Source organism: Lissotriton helveticus, chromosome 6 (assembly GCF_964261635.1).
Source record: "Lissotriton helveticus chromosome 6, aLisHel1.1, whole genome shotgun sequence".
NCBI classification, from domain to species: Eukaryota; Metazoa; Chordata; class Amphibia; order Caudata; family Salamandridae; genus Lissotriton; species Lissotriton helveticus.
The window spans coordinates 145,239,152-145,245,706 of record NC_136067.1 but is presented as its reverse complement, the minus strand read 5'-3'; the positions used below and the strand labels follow the sequence as shown (position 1 = coordinate 145,245,706).

At 46.7% G+C, this 6,555-nt stretch overlaps 1 protein-coding gene across 2 annotated transcripts in view; it reads right to left on the bottom strand.

Moving 5' to 3' along the window:
• BABAM2 (BRISC and BRCA1 A complex member 2) overlaps positions 1-6,555 on the bottom strand; it is a 961,268-nt gene that overhangs the window by 334,979 nt on the left and 619,734 nt on the right. The gene's annotated exons all lie outside the window — the stretch shown is intronic.

Sequence of the window (6,555 nt, the reverse complement as noted above, 5' to 3'; positions counted from 1 at the left end):
TGGCAGGTGAAGTCTTCACATGGCTCAATTAAGACATGGAATTGGCGTTTTGCAACCCCACCTGCAGAGACAGACCCCAGACTCACCATAAGCGCATAGCGGAGCTTAGAGTGGATAACACAGATTTGTTTTAGCCCAAATCTATATTTCTAGTCTGAAAAATGTCTCCCTTAGCTGAATCCGTGCGCCTTAGTGCAAGTAGTGCAGAGCTTATTTTAAATTGTCGCTGGAGGCAACTTTGTCTCATGAAATGTTATCTTGCGAAATATGTTTTGCCTTAGTGTTTCTAGTGCCTCTGCAATGCACCTAATTCATAGGGCAACAGTATGTTACGTTAAAATATAGTGAATTATTTTCTTAAAATTGATCGATGTTGCTCTGATTTTCCTATGGTGCCCACTGTCGTTGTTTATTGTTAGTATACAACTTTGAAATTAATGAAAGATTACAGGTGCCTAGTTCGAACATAATTATTTTTGCTGTGTAGGGACAGGCCACTATTGCTACATTATAATTGTGATAGCAGAGCTCTGAAGTTTTAAGTCCGTGCATGAGTAGTTAACTCAGTCCTTGCGTTTTCTTTGCATTGTGGGATTTGCAGTCTTGATTTCACACGGGCCCAACAACATTACCAGTCCCAGAATGCATAGTAAAACCACGGGACTGCATTACCTGCTCCGGTATAGACGTGGAGAACTTGAGAGCTCTGCGCTTGTTTGCCAACCCATGAATTCTACAATAAGGAAAGGTAAAGGGGGGGGTGCAGAGGAGTCACTTACCCAGTGTCAGGTGTGGGGTTGTTTGCCCAATTGTGTGTTCTTTGCTTTACGTTCTAGTACCTGAAGAATTTTTTAGCATTGTGCTTGTGGCGCTACAATGAATGGACTGCAAGATCCCCCAAAAAAAACAGTGCCAATCAAACCTTGGCATCCGCGAATGATTGCTGCTGGTAACAGGCTTGCAGAAACATTTGTTTTCTCTGGATCAAAGTTGGCAAAGCCATTTGTATGAAAGCTCAGTTTTTGGAAAAAGGCCGCCGTTTAGGAAGCCAGCCAATGGAGAAGAGCTGGCTAATTTACCTTCCTACTAGAAGACATAATTTCTCGCCCAGCGAGACTGCGCAAGCGCAGCCTGCGCAGGCCGAGACCTAAAAAGGGGTACTTTCCCACAAAAGGCACAATGACGTCTACAAAATGTTTTAAGGTGATCTGCTTCTTAACAGGAGATCTTCTACACATGCCATACCAGTACTTGTGATATGGAAGGCCCTGGAGCAATTGAAGAGACATCTCTAATAAGATGGAATTACAAAAGTGCATTCTAGAAAAAGTGGTGGACTTGGCCACAGTGTTACTAGATGACAAATGAAGTAAAACATTGTTTTCCTCGGGGTTTTCATATGTAAATCACAAATAATAATCTTATTTATATGTTATTGAAATGGTAACGCAGGTATCGAACATTCCATCCAAACTCCTAACATTTGGCACATGAGATGAAGAGGCCCCAAATTCTACTGACCACCAAAAGTCAGCTCTGAATGATGGCTTATTGCGGAATATTAAGACTTCTCAGTTTTACTGGAATTCAAGTGGAGCCAGTTGACTTCATCCAGCCTACCGTTGTTCTCAAGCAGCCATTGAACCCGTCTGAGTGATCGTAACATCACCTGTACGTCTAATGACCGCTGGGTGTTGTTTTATGTGTAGAAAATGATTCCAAGGATCTGATCAAACACACCAACGGGGCTACATTAAGTTTAAACAAAGTTGGACTTCGTGTCGAACCCTGTGGAAGTCCACAGGTGAGCAGTATATTCTTTTAGACATATGATAAGTAAAAAAGTACAATTCAAATTAAGAGTTGACGGCGCAGTAAAAATTACCATGTGACCAATCTGTTAGAAATTACCCAAAACAGTTAAGGACACGCCTTCAGATGCCGCCCCTCCCCTTAGAAGATTAAAAGAATGGCTTGTGAGACTGTGTCAAAGCCTGGACGGATCCAACAGGACGAAAGCCACAAACCCTCCTCCATCCAGCACAAGCCTGGTGTCATTAAGGACTGAGATTAAGACAGTTTAAGTATCTAGAGCCAAGGAAAAGACAGTCTGAGCACCATCCAAGACCTGATAATTCTCCAGATAATCATTAACTGCACTGTACAATTTTGATGGGCGCTATTTAACTGTTATTGCTGAATCACGGTTTCTCAGGCCTTAAGAAATGGTTAACACAGACAGCAGGAGCTAAAATCTCTTCATTAGATTTAATTATATCCACAGCGCAGAAGTTAGAAAGGGCCTCTGGATACATCTTAGAGTTTTTATGCAAGGTGTCCTCTACTGAGATGGATTGAAAGACAGACAGAGAAGATACGTTTGCATTTCCTTTTTAGGTCTCGCCTGCAAATGTGCTTGCGCATTGCTGGCGAGAGATATAGAGGCTAAACCAAGGTTTGAAACCATGTGGATTTCTTACCGTTCGTGTGGAGCACTGGAGCGGAAAGCGCGTCCACATCAAAGCCATCAGCCTCCCTCCCACAGGCATCTGAAGCTTCCCCCAGCGTGCGCTCGGCCTCAGGCATTTCTCCTCCCCCCTAATTATTCACCCCTGCTGTTGCTGCCCACGGCCGGCCGTACTTTCACTTTCACGGCCACCAGGCTGTGTCTCGCATTTCTCCTCCCCCCTCCCAGTGTACTTTTATTTCTGCCCGTCACAATCCCAGGCCGTTTTCGGTTCATCAAGCACCTCCTTGTACCCTCTTCAAGCTATTGAATACATTCACTTTTGACATGCCCCGCAGTCCCAAACATCATAGCCTTGCAAGTGCTTCTGAGGTCCCTTCACGTTTCATTTTAAAACTGCTGCTCCCGGGTTACCCCTGATTCCATGTCGCTACACCACGCTACCTCCATTCACAGATTATTCACGGCCGCCAGACAGCCAGGCCGTGTCTCGCATTTCTCCTCCCCCCTCCCAGTGTACTTTTATTTCGGCCCGTCGCAATCCCAGGCCGTTTTCGGTTCATCAAGCGCCTCCTTGTACCCTCTTCAAGCTATCGAAAACATTCACTTTTGACATGCCCCGCAGTCCCAAACTTCATAGCCTTGTTAATCTTCTCCTTTTGGATTAGGGTGCAATTTATTTATGAACTTGGACGCATCTAGTGGACTACAACGCTCGACTGCTGTCCCGTATCAATTTACGTGCTTCTTTTGTGTCCTACCAAACGGGCCTTTTTTAAAATATATTATTAAAGCTAAAAAACAAACATCTTAAATTATGAACACAGTACTTAAACCATCTTGTCAGGCGTTGGTCACGATCAAACTACACTTAAACTATTAGGTACCACGAGATATCGACGTTCGCTCACATTTTTTCTCTCCACATTTTCTGTGTACATCAAACAAAGTGACTTGGTCAAACGTCCATTATGAAATCTTGGCAGCATACTGCAATTCATTGGATATTCTGTCTGGTTTAGGCTGCATAATGTCTACTTTTGTAGATCTATAGTTTAGGAACAATTTACAATTGTCGGGTCAAGTTCGCGCTATATAAAACTCCGTAAAATAAAAAAATTACATGGCATACATATTCGGTCAAACTATAGACCTAATTGAATGACCGTTTTGAAATGGCATGCTATACTTTTAACAAGTACATTCCACTAACTATTTCCCACCTGTAATTTAAGGTGTACTATTTACTTGTGCGAGTGTACTGCAGTGCATAGCTTTTAAAGATGGACCTACACAAACCAGCTACGTCCCAAACCACCATTTGTCTGTCAGTGCCTCACATCACACTTCAAAGGCTCCAGTCCCTGCCCCCCACCTGCACATCGCACTCTCCTACTTCCCCTCCCACCTCCCACGGCCGCTCTTCCCATTCACGCGCCCATTTGCTTCAGCACCCCAGCCGCCCGTCACCTCTGCCACTACCTGCGCGCCATGCAGCTCTCATTACCTTTGTCATATGTCAAAACAGCGCTTTCGGCCTTTTCACAGAATGCCATTTTGTTTTTTCCTCAATAGGTATACAGTTAGAACCCCATCTGCATTCCAACTTTCCATTAGCATTGGCTTTGGTCCCCTGCCCCACCCTCCTCCCTGTCAACACTCGCCCAGCCCCACTCTGTCTCTCATTGTACAACCCCACTCCCCCCGCGGCCCCCCAGTTCACTACACTCACTATTTTCCCCAGCTCTCTCGCTTTTCATTCTCTCCTCTTTCTTCGGATCCACCCCTCCTCCTTCTCACATCGCCATATTCATTTTTACCCCACCTCTTTACTTCATTTCTCTCCCTTCCTCTCTCCCACCCTTTCCCACTCCCTTTCTCTCCATGGCACGCCCCCACCCCTGTCCCCCGCTCCTTTCCTTTCCCCTTAGCCCCTGCCGCACTGTAGCTATTGGGATTCCTAGAGGGCTGAAAGCATTTACAGACGGATGGTTGGTTAAAATCTCCTCACTAAAACACCATGTTCAGATGTTACTCCTTTTTTTCCTCGTCTGTTTGTATCCCTGTTAAGCAGCCAGTTCGGTTTTTTTTTAGATCCGAGGATGTAGTAGGAATGTCGAGCTATAAACTTACATTAACTTATGCATGCCCCTAGGTCAATGCACTGCGTAGAACCTTTAATTTGTAGAAGAACCACCACAGCACCACTCAGCACCACCACAGCACCACTCAGCACCACCACAGCACCACCACAGCATCACTCAGAGCCACCACATTATCACTCAGCAGCACTCAGCAGCACTCAGCAGCACCACAGCACCAACACAGCACCACTCAGCATCACCACATCACTCAGCGCTACCCCAGCATCACTCAGCACCGCCACATTATAACTCAGCACCGCCACATTATCACTCAGCACCACCACATTATCACTCAGCACCACCACATTATCACTCATCACCACTCTGCACCACCACTCAGCACTACCACAGCACCGCTCCGCATCACCACAGCATCACTCAGCATCACCACAGCATCACTCAGCACCACCACATTATCACTCAGCATCACTCAGCACCACCACAGCATCACTCAGCACCACCACAGCATCACTCAGCACCACCACAGCACCACTCTGCACCACCCCAGCATCACTCCGCACCACCCCAGCATCACTCCGCGCCACCCCAGCATCACTCGGCGCCACCCCAGCATCACTCAGCGCCACCACAGCACCACTCTGCACCACCCCAGCATCACTCCGCGCCACCCCAGCATCACTCCGCGCCACCCCAGCATCACTCCGCGCCACCCCAGCATCACTCGGCACCACCACAGCATCACTCAGCACCACCACAGCATCACTCAGCACCACCACAGCATCACTCAGCACCACCACAGCATCACTCAGCACCACCACAGCATCACTCAGCACCACCACAGCATCACTCAGCACCACCACAGCATCACTCAGCACCACCACATTATCACTCAGCACCACCACAGCACCACTCAGCACCACCACAGCACCACTCAGCACCAACACAGCACCACTACAGCACCACTCAGCATCACCACATCATCACTCAGCGCTACCCCAGCATCAATCAGCACCACCACATTATCACTCAGCACCACATTATCACTCAGCACCACTCAGCACCACCACAGCACCACTCAGCACCACCACATTATCACTCAGCACCGCTCAGCACCACTCAGCAGCACTCAGCACCACCACAGCACCACTCAGCACCAACACAGCACCACTCAGCACCAACACAGCACCACTCAGCATCACCACATCATCACTCAGCGCTACCCCAACATCAAGCAGCACCACCACATTATCACTCAGCACCACCACATTATCACTCAGCACCACTCTGCACCACCACAGCACCAATACAGCACCACTCAGCACCACCACATCATCACTCAGCACCCCCACAGCATCACTCAGCGCAACCCCAGGTAATAGGTGTCACATTTGCGAAAGTTATAACTATTGGCATTGTAAATGACAAAACTCTTAATTGAGCTATTTTCAAAACCAACACATAAATAAAAAAATTGTCATTTACAAGACCAATAGCTCAAACTTTCCTAATGCGAGACCTATTGCATTGCAAATGCTTGTTTGTTACATGAGTCTCAGAACATTTGTCCACATTTTGTTTCATTTTACAGTGTTCTCAATAGGTAAACAAATCCAGTGACTTTAAATGTAGGAAGGTTGGCAAACCCAAAGTGCATAAAAAATTCTAGCACCAGGGTCTCAAAGTAAGTCGGTATAAATTAATTTGCAGTGTCTGCAGAACAGCTATGTTGATAAAAGGCTTTTGCAATTTTGTAATGCCTGTAGCTTGCCAGGCACAGGGTATCAGGGTCAGAGGAAAGGGGCTTCTCTGCTCACTTTTCACAATATTGTCCAGCTCAGATGCCAGTGGAAGACTATTTCACTGATGCCTCTCTTCAGTGCCTGTGCAAACGGTCAGAATTCTGCGCTATGGACAGTACATTTTTTAAGACAGCAAGTGCGCTTTCTCTTGTGAGTCCTTTTGGTATCTTACATGGGGCTTAGA